At 32.1% G+C, this 14,139-nt stretch overlaps 1 protein-coding gene and 1 non-coding gene across 2 annotated transcripts in view; both read left to right on the top strand.

The window, feature by feature from the left end:
• LOC142333730 (uncharacterized) overlaps window positions 1-14,139 on the top strand; it is an 81,745-nt gene that overhangs the window by 28,907 nt on the left and 38,699 nt on the right. The gene's annotated exons all lie outside the window — the stretch shown is intronic.
• Window positions 1,426-1,544, top strand: LOC142334165 (5S ribosomal RNA). The gene has a single exon (XR_012758794.1). It is a non-coding gene; the product is annotated as a 5S ribosomal RNA (ribosomal RNA).

Genomic DNA, 14,139 nt, shown 5'->3' with positions numbered 1-14,139 from the left:
GTCCAATTAGGGTATATGAGATTTTCACTGGATCGAATTTCAGGATTTTTCCTTGATGAAATTTGAGACCTAATTGGCATTTTTTAAATCTTCTAGTCATTTTAAAGGGATTGAATGAAGGTAATACGAAAGAGAAAAATTATTATGGGGTGTTTTATCTCGTTTTATTACGCTTGCGATTTTTAAATTTTTGCAAACTTGTTTGTAACTCAAAAATGAAGGCATTCGTCGAGAAACTGTTTACGGCATCGTTTTTCTCGTAAAATTTTATATTGAAATCATGTATCATATGTCCTTCCTAGTTAAAAAACAAAACAGTTTGATTCAATGTGGCGTTCCCCATGATTACGGACAAAAATTTCAAAACGTCAAAAAGTAATAATTTTGTAACTATGTAGATCATCACTTAGTTTCTACCTCCTAATATCTTTCAGTTGTGAAATATGAAGCCGTTTTCTTCCTTTAATATGACTCTGTATATATATATATATATATATATATATATATATATACAGAGTATATATAAAATTAACGCAAAGCAAAAACTACTGAAGATAAATTGATGAAACGAACCGAGAAAATAAACATACAATATAATAAAATAAAACAGTCGACTAGCCACATTAAACAATCCAAGAGATGTAAATAATATACTTTAATCGATGGATAAAGCCATTACTTGATGAAAATCCAACATAACGAAAGAAAAAAAATATATATATATATTAAATTTTCATAAAATTTATTTTAAAATTACAACAGCTGTTTCGATTTACAGTGCTTTTATCAGGTGTTACGAACAGAATACTTAATTGACTAATAACATATTTATTTTATTTTCTGAAATATACTGTATTTAAACAAATTTTCAAATAAAATAAAAAAAAGTAAACATTTCAGTTTTTTTTAAAAATAATTCATTTTTTCATTAGAATATTTCTTCTAATAGTATTATGCCACAAAAGTTAGGAATTTTAAAAATATTTTTCTGCGTTAATCTTCTAGAAGTAATTCTTTCAAATAAAACATTATTATTCAACTAATCTGAAAAAAAACAATAATAAAGAATTCAGCCGTTAGATATTTATATGTTTTGATCTTCCTTTTATTACACAAATCATTTTATTTTATTTTTTCTCTTAATAAAAAATGTGTTGACATAATTTAACAAAAATTATTTTGTATTGTCGATCATTTTTAATCAACTTTGGAATTTATTTGATACACTAAATAACTGTGGTTTATAGATTATAAAATTTAATACGTAAGGATAATCATTATTTTTTCAAAGCAATTTGTATAAAATTAAAAAAAAAAATAGAAAGGAAAAAAATAAAAGAGTTAAATAATATAAACGTTGAAAAAAGTAATTTTTTTATTTAGTTATGATAAGCTTTATATAAAGAGTAAAATTGATATTTTCTCGCCAACGGCCATACCACGTTGAATACACCGGTTCTCGTCTGATCACCGCAGTTAAGCAACGTCGGGCGCGGTTAGTACTTGGATGGGTGACCGCTTGGGAATACCGCGTGCTGTTGGCATCTTTTTTTCTAAAACAAATTTTTCTTTCAATTTATTAATTGTTTGTAGTGCGATTTTCTTTTTTAATTTTGTTTTATTTTTTTAACTTAAATTTTTCTTTTAACTTTGGAAGTTTTACATTTTGTTCATAAAGAGATGTATTTTCTAAACTCAGCAATTATCCGTAAATATTTATAGAATTTTACGAATGTAAATAATAAAACAAAAAAAAGTATTTCTTAAAGGTTTTTTGTAAAGTTTAATTTCAGTATTTAAGAAAATAATAATAATGAAATTTCATACTCACGTTTTCAAAATTTACCAAGGTTTTGTTTTTTGGTTTCAAGAATACAGAATAATTCAGGATGATACATTGACAACTCATTCTAGAGGCTAAAATTAAGAATAAAGTTCATATAAACATAGTCCGTAAATGCTTCGTTAGCGAGTTATACAGGGTTAAAGATTTACCCCGAGTTTCAGTTCCTCCGGGTGAATTTAGGCTTTCTGAAATTCTGGAAAGGTCAATTAAGGGGCAAATTCAATTGTTTCTTATTATGGTTTTTGAGCTGGAAAATCGAAAAAAATAGGTCCAAGAACTGTATCTCTCTTAGTTTCTAAGATATCCCATGTAAAACGCCAAAAATAGGGTAAAAAAACACATTTTTATACTTTTGACGTACAATAACGTTGTTAAATTGGCAATAAATCATACATTTTTTAAACGTAAATTGTAGAGAATTTAATTATAAGAAGATTGATGTAAATAATGTCAACAGAAAACAAATAAAATTTTAAACATGTCGACTTTTATTAACGCGGACCATCTTGAAAAAACCGCGTGTACAGTAGTATTTTAAATTATAGCGGACACACATACGAACAATACCTTTTATGTACATAGAAGAAGAAAGACTGTTTCGTAAATATCTCGACACCGGGGCACCTAGCGAGTATAGGTTTTGAAAAAAATTTTCTTTTTACGTAAGTAATATATATTCTGAATATGAGCGTAATAGGTCCATAAATACAATTTTTCTAAATATCTCGACATCAGCTCCAGCTAGCGGATCCACTTTTTGCAAAAAAATATTCCTTTTCACGTAACTTATATATATTCTGAATATTAGCCAAATCGGACGATAAATATAATTTTCCCAAATATCTCGATCCCAGCGCCACCTACCGCGATATTTTAGTATGGAAACAACTTTATAATGAAAAGTATTTAGAGGCATAAAGAAATGTGATTGTACATAGTTTTTTTTTCTACTTAACCTCCGGAAATTGATTCAGAGGATGAGATGAATGATTTGTAGCGTGTGTAAAAATGCCATGCTTGACCTAGATTCGAACCCGGGACCTCCGGATGAAAGGCCCAGACGCTACATCTCGCGTTACGGAGGCCGGCGGATTTACATAGTTAAAAAAGATCTCCACTAAGGTGAATTTTTAATTTTTGTCCACCATCTTGGATCTGCCATATTGTGAATCAAACTTCAAATCAAAAATCAGGAATTAAATATTCTCCAAATTACAAAATGGCGGCCGTGTTTATTTTTCAATCCGTTATATCTCCATAATTGCTAATTTTATCAAAATTTATGTTTTTGCTGAAATATTAAGCCTTTTATTTTGAACAAAATGACATTTTATTTTTTTAAATCGGTTAACAAATAGCCGAGTTATGACAAAAAATCGATGTTTTAATTTTGTGTCCTCCACTTTACGTTAAATTCGATGAAATATTAATTGTTTTTATTTATTGCTAATTCTAGTATTGTAAATTAGTATCAAATTAAGTAATAATTTTCTTACAACAGGCCTAATAATTGTGACACAAATTACATCAATTTTTTCCCATAACTCCACTATTTATTAACCGATTTTAAAAAATAAAATGTCATTTTGTTCAAAATAAAAGGCTTAATATTTTAACAAATAACATAAATTTTGATAAAATTAATATTTATGGAAATATAAAGGATTGAAAAATAAACACGGTAGCCATTTTGTAATTTTCGAAGGTATTTAAGTACTGATGTTTTGGTAATTTTAAAATTTTACTACCGAGACGCTTACCAAATATTAATGTGATTCGTCTATCCGAACTTGAGTTATACATTTTTATATAAAAATATAAAAAATGGCGGATTCGTAGAGAACGAAGGAGAAATTGCCACTTTTTCTAAGGATATATTTACTTCAATTTTACAAGAAGAATCTGAATAATTATAGCCAATCCTTCATTTTAGAAACACCCTATATTATATTAATAATTTATTATTTTATTTGTGATTCTTTTTCTTTATATAATAATAACTATAACAAAAAAAATAGGCACCGAAATATACCGATCGTTAGCGGAAAATCACGATTCGTTAGTATTAATTTCTAATTTAAATTTCGTGATATGAATTTTCATCATTCAAAAAAAAAAATAATAATAATTTTACCCAACAGGTAATCAATTTTGGGCATTTAATAATCCCATTCCGAGACACCACCCGCCCGAAGGGCTTAGCTGCGGAGGGCACGCCTCTGCAGCTAGTATTATATATCATACTAGCTCCAGGCGCAGCTTTGCTCGCGGTATATGGTTACTTGCGTTTCCCGTGGTGGTCAATCTTTTTATTAGTCAAGTAACCGGAGACAGGTGCAGTCAGTCACACATACAGTAACGGTGGCATATCGAATTTCCCGTTGCTCAGTTGTTTCAGTCGGGCGGGATTGATTTGTGCGTATTCGGTCGCTTTCTAAACGTATTACCCGTCGCTCAGTTGTTTCAGTCGAACGGGATCGGGCTGTGTGTATTCGATCGCTTTCCAATCTTGACTGTCTTTCGTCTTCAGTCTCTGCCGCACGAACAGTTTTCATCATACGTGCTTTTTTTTGTATTTCTCCCGATCGAAGAATGTCTTTTAGGCACGGTATGATGTTTTGAAAAAAGATCATGGAATTTAAAAAAAAATTGCAGTTAAATACTTTACACACTTTAAATTAGTAACGCACGCATGATAAACAAAAGCAGCTATTTATTTATGTTTTTAAACGCCTGTAAAAAATTGTAAATGAATTAATTGTAAAAATTACATATGCATGTGCGCTAAATCGATTGGAACTTAGGAATAACTGTACGTTAAAATCTCAGCCCTTTTCAAAATTAATCAATTCAAAAAAATGTAGCTAAAAATTAAATTGTTCTTGAAAATCAAAGTCATTTTGAAAATTAAATAAGCTTTAAGGAAAAAATAAAGCGTTTTAAATTTCGTTATGTCGGAGGTCCAAAAAAAATAGCCTATGTTCACCGTAGGGCTTCAAAGTGTAGGTGAGCAAAATTTTAGACAAATCTGTCCGGAAGATCTCGAGTTAAGTTGGAACAGACAGAAAAACAAACATTGATTTATATATATATATATAGATAGACGTAAATATAAAATCACTTTTATCAGTTTCTATTAAATTGTAAAATAATATGTGCTAAATGAACTGTAAACAATTATTTTAAATTACTACCATTATTCAAAAAAATTACGTCATACTTAACTACGTAATAAATTTTATAAGTTAAATAAAAACAAAAGAAAAGTAAACAATTTCCTCTTTTGTAATAGATTTTAATCGTCAACCGTAATAAAAGGCAATTGGGTCATTTAGTTTCCGTAAATTAAATTATTGCTTAAAAATAATTACAACGAATAAATTTTTTAATGTCGGCTATTTTTAATTATTATACTAATTATACAATAAAAAAATAATAAAATACCAATTTTTTATTTGTAAAAAAAAATGTCCTACCGATCTCCGTGATGAAGCGGTAGCATATCAGCTTTTCATGTGAAGGTCCTGGGTTCGAATCTCCCAAACAGGCATGGCATTTTTCATATGTTAAAAATTTCCATTCCAAAAGGGCAAAAGGATCAAAGTAGCCAACTCATTACTAATTGCCAATTTATTAAATACCTTAATTAATAATCAATCAAATAAAAAAAAAAATTTAAATATGAATTAAAACAGTATTATCAACGAAACCCATCGGGTTGGTCTAGTGGTGAAAGCGTCTTCTCAAATCAGCTGATTTGGAAGTCGAGATTTCGGAATGGAATGGAATGGAATGCAAAGTTGGCAGGAGTCTATTACTCCCTACTTTATCGCAGAACCTGGACAGAGTCCCTTGCTGCTGGATCATTCTAATCGGGCTTGTTTTTTTAAAAAGGTTATTTTTTAATCTCGGATCTAATTTTTCAAGTTTTGTCTATTATTATTTTAGTGAATTTAAGACGGATTTAATTGCATTCCAATCCGTTGTTAAACCAGCGTTATCGAACCCATTTCATGGGCCGACCGCGGAAGGCTAGGCTTATAAAGCCTGTCCTTCCGACCGTCCACTGAAGTCCTTTCGGTGCTAACTCTTAATAGGCTAGCAGGAATACGCCACAACGGGGCACTACCTGTAAGGAGGGAGCAATGCGTCCCCTTTTCCGGAGGAGTCGCAATTGCTGGGTTATTTTATCTTACTGTAAGTTTTGAAATAGGAGAGGTTGTGTAGAAGCTCTTCATCCGCTTCTGGTATGGCTGCCCTTCAGGACGCATCTCTGCTGGGCTCTGTTCGAGAGTTCCAACGTTCAAGTCCTAGTATTTTTATAAGGATTTCAATACTAGATCGTGGATACCGGTGTTTTTTGGTTGTTGGGTTTCAATTAACAACACATCTCAGGAATAGTCGAAATGAGACTATACAAGACTACACTTCATTTACATATCATCCTCATTCATCGTCTGAAGTAATATCTGAACGGTAATTCCCCTAGGATAAACAGGAAAAAGAAAGAAAAATATTATCAATGAACGAATCGTTTGTAAAAAATTGCAAAAAATTGAATTCAATATTTATTGTGTGTGAACAGTTTTTGTTTTGAATTTTGATTTCGGTTTCGGATTAAGCATGGTTAAAGGGTTACAAAAATATACGAGTGAACGCGATCGGCAGTCGGGTTCACCTCAAAATGGACGCCAAAATTAAAAAATTAGAATATGTAAAGCAAATAATTGAAGATATATGCAAAAAAAAAAAATGGCTGAGATTAAAAGCGTAAGTAAAGCATGAAAATGAAGTAATTCATTACATATATCAAAAAAATAATATTAATACATCTCGTGCGCGCGCAGAGTGACAAAATGAGTGTGTGAACGTTCCAGAAGAATGCCGTTAAATTTTACACCTATATTTCTCCGTTTAAAATAATGAAAAAAGTTCATAATGAACATGCGTCCGGAAAAGGCTTTGTTTTTAAATTAGTAATAACAAAGAATTTTACCCCATTATTCATCCTCTAAAGTATTATCTTAAGGTAATTAACGGAGGCTAAAACAGAAAGAAACTGTTTGAGACTCGATAACCGTTTGTGACACAGACATTAGGTCTTATACAGAGTTATCATAAAAGAATGGTGCGGTTTCAGTAATTCATAGGAAGATTGTAGGGAAATTTCTAGTTGTTATATTGGCATCCCTGAAAGCCTCCAACCCAAAAGTTTGTTTCTGAGCAGTTGTAACCACAACGTCAGTTCTTGTATTGCTGTTGCGGTGTGTTTAGCGAGTTACTATGTTCTCGGATAAAGACAAAGCAAAGTGTGTTTTATTGATGGCCGAAATAAAATCCGTAATTTTAGTTCAAAGTGCGTTTCGACGTGAATTCGGAAGGGATCCACCGCACAAAAATAACATAACACGTCGGTTCAAACGATTCGAAGAAAACGGATCGGTTAAGAAACAGAAATCAACCGGCAGACTAAGTGCACCAGACGAAACGGTTGAACTAATTAGACAATCGGCAATTAGAATTCCTGGGAAGTCCATCCCCCGTCGAAGCGTCGAATTAGGTATTCCAAAATCAACAGTTCACAAAGTTTTACGTAAAAAACTGAAATTACTCGCTTATAAAATCGAGATACTGCAGGAATTGAAACCCGATGATGGTGTAAAACGTTCCAATTTCGCTGTTAAAATGTCGGACAGAATAAGTGAAAACGAATCATTTTTAGACGATATAATTTTTACAGACGAAGCTACATTCCATGTGAACGGATGTGTTAACAGACACAATTCACGAATATGGGGCTCTGAAAACCCACACACAATTATTGAGAAACAACGCGATTCGGCTAAAGTTAATGTTTGGTGTAATGTGATGAAAAATCGTGTAATAGGGCCTTTCTTCTTTGCTGAAAAAACAATTAAAGGAGTCGCTTATCTTGACATGTTAACCGATTATCGCTTTCCTCAGCCGGATGAACTCGAAAACATTCATCGACTTCATTTCCAACAAGATAGTACTCCCCCGCACTTCAATGCATCGGTCACGGACGCTTTGAACGAAAAATTTGGAGATCGATGGATAGGCCGGCAAGGACCCGTACTTTGACCTCCAAGGAGTCCAGACCTGCCACCTTGCGATTTTTTCTTGTGGGGGTACATAAAGAGCGTTGTTTATACACAAAAAATTCGCGACCTAAACCGCTTAAAAAACAGGATTAATGGAGCGATGACAACCATTAACGAAGAAATGTTAACTAATGTTTGGAGTGAAGTCGAGTATCGTTTGGACATTTGTAGAGCGACTAAGGGCGCACATATTGAAATTTATTAATTATGTAAAAAAATGTTTGAGACGACAAATTTTAAAAATAAAATACATAAAATTTTTATCAATCGATGAGGGAAGACTACTCAATAAAATCATTTACTTTTCCTTTCATTTTAAATAAATACAAAGAATTTAAATAACAGTAAAATAAATAAATGAATAGTGAAATCAAATCTAGTAATAAACATAAATTACAAAATATTGAAAGTAATCATTATAACAGGTAATAATAGCAATTTGGATAGATTTTCTATGATAAAAAATTCTGTTCGTCAGTTAATATTGTTTAAAAACTTTCACAATAATAAGTACACAATTAACGACACAAAACAATTTTTTGAATAAATATAGATAAAAGAAAAATATAATAAATACATTTCACTTTCAATAACAATTAACATGTTTGTTTTTATTCTAAGAATACAACATTTAAACGTCTATAAATAAAGAAAATAAAATAAAATGTAGTTAATTTTAATTTTAAATTCCTACTACTGCTTGTATATTTTACTATTTCAGAACACTTTTACTGAATTATGCTCTCCTGGTAGAAAAGGTAATACACTTTTCATAACTTCTCCCTCCATTTTAACGAAGTACACAAGAAGCAAGTCGAGTTCACTCACCTACCTACATTTACTTTCCTGGTATCATCATAACTCTAGAATAACGTTTCCAACTTTGGGGTCGCAATTAAATGAAAAGGGAGATCGCGAAATTAGCCCTTTACCAATATGAGAGAGAAAAAAAAAATTTACTTCCTTTTTCGAATTCGCCAAAAATTTCGGTTTTCATTAACCTTCCCTGAATCCATTTTGATTAGTTTCGGTGTGACGTCTGCACAACTAGATATTACAACAGTCGTAAATCCAAAATTTCAACAACCTACGGCTAATCGTTTTTGAGTTATCCGAGATACAGACGTCACACCGAAACTAGTCAAAATGGATTCAGAAATGATAAAAATGTATATTTCCGTTGAAATCTGAAAACCGAAATTTTTCGCGATCACAATACTTCCTTTACATTGTACAAGGAAGTAAAAATGCACGTTTTTTTGTTATTTTTGGAAAAAAAAATGTTGTATCCGCTTATTTTCCATATTTTTTCGTTTATTTAATTAAATTATTCAAACTAAAACACGCGCGTACACCGTATTTAATTCGCGCTGGTGTGATGGTACTATCGGCGACAATCGGCACTAATTAAACTAATGTAAATTCACTACTTACATAGAAAAATTTCGCTTGAACGGTTGGGAGACCGGTATAGCCGCGAGGCTTAACGCATCAGATCAACTGGACGATCGAGTAGTTTGAGACTCAACCAGCCCGATTTACTTTTTTACACTTTAAATATTATTAATTTATTTAATTCTACCGGTTACCTGTGACGTCACAACATAACAGATGACTACAATAGGGTGAGGGTGCAATTTTGCAAATATTGTTATTTTTTACTTGTTAACTTCCCTGAGAAAAATATGACCTTTATTAGGTCTCGAGATACTGAGGGTGACCTTGCTCTACAATCTTATCTCTTTGACCTTTTAATTTGGAAATTTAATTGTATCAATGCCTTATATATAGAAGTAATCTGAACAAGTTTGCTCAAAATCGGTTCAGTAGTTCTGGAGATATAAATTGATTTAGAGTGCGACAACGAACACACACACACACACACACACACGTACATACGAACATCCGAAAAATTTGAATCTGGTTTTTTGGGTTCCTTAGGTGTCAAAACGTAAAAATCCGGTGATCTCTCCTTTTTTGAAGTCGGTTAAATATGCATTTTTTTTTTTTTTTTGGTTATGAAAGAGCGACCACAACAGCTACGTTATTAGCCCGGTGGAAATTGATAGAGTATGAAAAGATGCCTTGCTGGGATTCGAACCTGGGACTTCCGCATGAAATGTCGGGACGCTACTTACTCATCCACGGAGATAAAAAAAAAAATTGAAATTAATTTAACAAATATTATATAAATTACACCAGTAATTTAAATTTATTATATAAATTTATTTATTATTACAGTCGTAAAAAATTGCATTTATAATTTAATACGATGGTCATATTAGATTCAGATTATTTAACTGTCATTTTTTTTTTCTCACTGTTGTTTCTTTGTGAAAGTGACTACAGATATTAGACAGTAACATTCCCTCCTTTTTTTTACTCGCTCTTCGTCACTTCCCCCCACTTATTCATTCTATCTCTTTTTACCTTTCTACTAGTGTGTAATAAAAAACACCTCTTACTTTTTCTGTTCTAACATGATAGACGAGTATTTTATATGTCCATCCTTATATAAGATTAATGATATGTGTACAGTTAAAATTCTTTATAAATATTCTATTTTTTCGACCGTGCTTCGCACGGGTCTTACTATTAAAATGATAACTATTGCATTTATCTTTAAAGGTATTATTTTTTTGTACTGTTTGTGTTTAAAAATAATATTATATATTACTTAATATTATATACATTTATTTAGGAATAGGTACCGGTTAATCCAAAAATCACGCACTTTCCCCTCCCCCCCCAAAAAAATTAATAAAAAATAAAATTTGAATTTAAATTTTATTTATTTTATTCGTAATGTGTACGTTGCAATCTCTTCAACTAGTGAACAATAATCAACCCCTCTCACGGCCCAATAAGATGAGGGTATATGACATGTAAATGAATTGTATTCTTGCACAGACTTAGGCCGATCATTCCTGAGATGTGAGCTTAATTGAACCCCAACAACTACAGTACACCGGTATCCACTGTATATTATTCGAATCCGTATAAATGTAATTAATTTTTATTAGGATTTGAACCTCAGAACTTTTGATTTCGAAAATCAGCTGTTAAATAAGTGATTTGCGACGACAAGGTTACCACTAGGCTATCCCGTAGGTTAAAGATTTAATTAAAAATTTTTTGTACCTTGCATTATATTTTGCAAGAAGGTATGGTAGTTAATCAAAAAGTGGGGATTTGTTTTTTTTTCCATTTCTCGACGCTTCATGCCTCAGGAACCCTCCCACCAAAAAAAAAACAAAAAAAAAAAAAACGTAGGAGTAATTTCGTATGTACGGTGTTGTGGTGTTTGAACCTAAATAACGTTTGAATGGATGAACCGATTTTTATGAAATTTGGTACAAAGATTCGTGTATTTGTTCATAAAATTTTGACCCAAAATTTTACAAACATAATTCCATTTTTTATTACGTTCAGTACATGAGTGTATGCTTATTTTACAATTTAAAAAAATTGTCTCAAAATTTCTCCTTCCCCAAACATTAAAAAGAAAGTTATATTTTTATTTATAGCATACTTTTTAACAAAATTTTTTTTGTCTTAGTAGTAGTGCAAGTGACCCCCCCCCCCACAAAAAAAAAATACTTTGGAGACAATATTAAGGGTAGGAGAGCCAATCAAATTTTAAAAATATAATTTTTTTGAATTTTTCTAAGTTTTCTACATATTATAGATAAATTTTAGATATACGAGTAGAATACTTTTTTCTCTCCTTGTCATCTCTCCTTGTTTTTTTCTCTCCTTGATTTTACTTTCCCGGAAAATCTAGCTAGAATAGCATTATTAAAGGATAAAGTATGGTGATCATATAAAAAATGGAATATTGGTTTTTTTTCTAATCTTTATGTTTTGCCGGCTTCCGTAGCGCGAATGATAGCGTCTCGGACTTTCATCCGGAGATCCCGGGTTCGAATCCCGGTCAGGCATGGCATTTTCATACACGATACAAATCATTCATCTCATTCTCTAAAGCAATATCTAGTGGTGGTCCCGGAAGTTTAAAACAAAAATCTACGTTTTAGGGTTCAAATAGTTCATCTAGATAAAAAAAAAAACAACATATGTATGTAGGTATGCGTGTCGCCCTGCTTTTGGTTTTATATCTCAGGATTGACCGAACCGATTTTCTACAAATTTGGCTCAAGCATTTCTATATACATATATTATGGGCATTGATTGTATTAATTTTTTTAAAAATTCGTTTAGGGGGTCCGGATATCGCGAAAAAACTCGATTTCGATTCTCTTCAGAGGTATTTTAAGAATAATATGTTTTTGTCTTTTTCAACAAATTTTCCAGCTAGTGCCGTATCTGGGTTGTGTATGTGTGTGCGCGTGTGTGTATAGGCAAATGCAATTACCACTAATGGCTTGCCAGGCCTGACTTAGCAATAATGTAAGTATTATAAATATACCGGTAAACATGTAGTCTGGAACAAACTCAGGTCGACCACTATGTGGTTAATTCAAATTCAATCACCAAAGGATACCGGTAACCACAGTCTAGTATTCAAATCCATATAAAAGTTCGAGTCTTTACAAGGACTTAAACTTTAGAACTTTCGACTTTGAAAATCAGCTGATTTTGGGATGACAAGTTAAATCACTAGACTAACCTGGTAAATCAGAGAATACTTTATTATAGCAAATTTGTTACCTATAAGGCACATATATATATATATATATATATAATCAAAAAAAGTTTACAAAAGATCTATTCCCACCTATTAAAATTGAAATGAAATATATGCTCTTTTGCTTTATCTCCCTTGGGTTTAAATATTTTCACAAATTTTTGAAAGGTTATAATCTATATAATAAGGCTATCAAGAAACATCTACAATTTTTTTACATTAAATTAGCAGACTCGGCAATGTATGAGAAAAGTAATGAGATTGGTAACACTGTGAGCGATCTGGCAACGCTGTGTCTACCGGTCTGTGCTAAACTGGTTTGCTCATCCCTTCCACATGCTCACTACGAGTTTCAACTCTGTTCAGGCAACACATTATTTTTGACAGCGTCATCAGTAAAGTTGTGTTTTTGTTGTGTGCTACGAAAATCGGAATTTAGAGCGACGTTGTGCAATCAACTTTTGTGTTAAACTTGGGGGAATCAACAAGTGTGACCTTTGAAAAGTTGAAAACAAGCCTATGGTGAACATTGCTTATTAAGAGCACAAGTTTTCCGCTGGCACAAATCATTTTTGGAAGGCCGAGAACACGTTGAAGATCAACCTCGCTCAGGGAGACCTTCAACTTCAAAATCTGATGAAAACGTTGAGCGTGTAGGGGTTCTTGTGAGATCAGACCGTCGTTTAACAATAAGGATGTAGAATGAACAGTTAAATTTAAACGCTTTCACCGTACATCAAATTTTGACAGAGGATTTGGATATGCAAAAGTTTGTGCGAAATCGGTGCCGAAAAACCTCACAACGGAACAGAAAGACAATCGAAGAAACGTGTGTGTTGATCTTCTTCACAATGACTAGGATTGACAAAGACCAAGAATTCTTCAATCGTGTGATCATAGGTGATATGAATCCTGGATATTTGAGTACGATCCTGAAGCAAAACGGTAGAACGAAGAGTGGGACTCTCCGTCATATTCTCGACTGAAAAAATATCGAATGAGCAAATCAAAGATCAAAACCGTGCCGATTTTGCTTTTTTGACAGTAAGAGTATCGTGCGTAAAGAAAAAAACTATCAACCAAGAGTTTTACAAAGGTGTTCTTGAAAGGCTCAGGAAAAGACTGATTCGCATGAGACCTCCGGATGAAAGGCCGATACGCTAACACTAGCGCCACGGAGGCCGGCGAGTGGTAAGCTAAGTACATATGTGCATGCTTATCTTACTACTTTTTTTTTTCTTTAATTCTAATCATCTCGAAATATTACTGTTGTTACATTTATACATATTTTTAAATAAAACTTTCTGAAAACATCGTCTTTTTTTATCAATATAAAGAGATATATCTAGAATCTCCCACTAATTCTCAAATAGGTGTTTTGTCAAGTAATTCAGGAAAAAATATAAGGAAGTCTTGATAAATTTAGCAATAGCTTGTAGTTTAATGAGAAAAAATAGTGTCCGTAAAACATGTAAAGTAATATTTGATACGAGCTCGTACAATCCAAGTTCGCGTACTCCTAT

This window comes from Lycorma delicatula, chromosome 13 (assembly GCF_047948215.1).
Source record: "Lycorma delicatula isolate Av1 chromosome 13, ASM4794821v1, whole genome shotgun sequence".
In the NCBI taxonomy this organism is placed as follows: Eukaryota; Metazoa; Arthropoda; class Insecta; order Hemiptera; family Fulgoridae; genus Lycorma; species Lycorma delicatula.
The sequence above is the reverse complement of the archived record's forward strand: the minus strand, read 5'-3'. Positions and strand labels throughout refer to the sequence as shown.